At 37.6% G+C, this 1,438-nt stretch overlaps 1 pseudogene; it reads left to right on the top strand.

Moving 5' to 3' along the window:
• The first annotated feature begins 218 nt into the window (after nucleotides 1-218).
• LOC107737774 (alpha-ketoglutarate-dependent dioxygenase alkB homolog 7, mitochondrial-like) overlaps nucleotides 219-1,438 on the top strand; it is an 8,663-nt pseudogene continuing 7,443 nt past the window's right edge.

The following is a 1,438-nucleotide window of genomic DNA, read 5'->3' as shown; positions in this document are numbered from 1 at the left end:
GCTTCTTGCACTCACAGAATCCCATAAAATTGTATTTTGTCGTTGAGCACCGAATATAATGCTGGACGGACCGCTGCTGGGCTGAAGCGATTTGACTCAAATACTTCATGTCCCAGAAATCTTAGCTAATTCAAAATGGCGCCCTGTCAATGACAGTAGTGACAATGGTACGCTTAATATAGTGGATATTTTAAGTGTCATAATATGTACTCAACAGGATGACACTACTAATTAGAGTATCGAAACAAGTACAGAGGAAATCTTTCCAAAATCCCTTACTGTATAGGTTTTCATCTGAGAGCTCGGCTTTACGAAAAGGCTCTGAGAGCAGAGCAAAGAGTAAATGGTTGTTTGGATCGTTTCAGGAAATTTTTGCCGTAGTGCATGGACATGTTGAAGTTAGACATAATTTCATCAGCGAGGAAGAGGAGAATGTCCTTTTCAAAGAAGTAGAGACAGGACTTAGAAAAAAGCAATATGAATTTGACCACTGGGACGATGTAAAAACGGAGAAGTGTGTTCTGGCTATACTGTAAATACTGCTATCCAGCGTCATTTCATAACAAAACTCATATTGTAACTGTTGTTTGTGATTGCTACTCTCAACGTTTTATGGTCGTATGTTATGAGTATTGTTTCTGGAGTTTAATTACAAACTACCTGTACTTTCCAAGTGAACACAAGACTTTCTTGAAAATGTTCCCTTCCTACTATAAGTGAAATAGGTGTGCTGCTGATTAATAACACTTTTCTTCGTGAAAGCCCTGAAAGTGTAAAGAATTTGAAAGCATAAAGAATTTGAACGCGAACCGCACATGTTAGCCAATCAGAAATCTTGCAGGTGGCGCTCTCTTCCAATCCCATAAGTTGTGGGCGGGGCTACTTTGTCTGAACAATGGAAGAGAAGGAAGTGTTTGGGAAACCTGCTTGGAAACAGTCGTTTTGTCATCGTTGGTGCTGCTCATACCCTCGAGAAAAAAAAAAAAACTCATAATAAAATAGACAGTTTATTACGTTTTATTATTAAGTACTGAGTGAGTCCCAGTACTCTGAAGAGAAGGAAGTTTTTGGGAAACCTGCTTGGAAACAGTCGTTTTGTCATCGTTGGTGCTGCTCATACCCTCGAGAAAAAAAAAAAAACTCATAATAAAATAGACAGTTTATTACGTTTTATTATTAAGTACTGAGTGAGTCCCAGTACTCTGAACCTAAAGTAAAACTAAAATAATTTCCATTGAAATTAAAGATCCATCTAGTCTACGTTTACATCAAACAAATACTAAACCCCCCCCCCCCCAAAACATTTCTAGGACATTTTATTTGTAACATTTTTACTGTTAATTATTGGCCGTTGGCAGAGGCGGACAGTAACTAAGTACATTTCCTTGAGTATTGTACTTAAGTACACTTTTTGAGTATCTGTACTTTACTTGAGTAT

Source organism: Sinocyclocheilus rhinocerous, unplaced genomic scaffold, assembly GCF_001515625.1.
Source record: "Sinocyclocheilus rhinocerous isolate Xijiao unplaced genomic scaffold, SAMN03320098_v1.1 scaffold43, whole genome shotgun sequence".
Taxonomy (NCBI): domain Eukaryota; kingdom Metazoa; phylum Chordata; class Actinopteri; order Cypriniformes; family Cyprinidae; genus Sinocyclocheilus; species Sinocyclocheilus rhinocerous.
The sequence above is the reverse complement of the archived record's forward strand: the minus strand, read 5'-3'. Positions and strand labels throughout refer to the sequence as shown.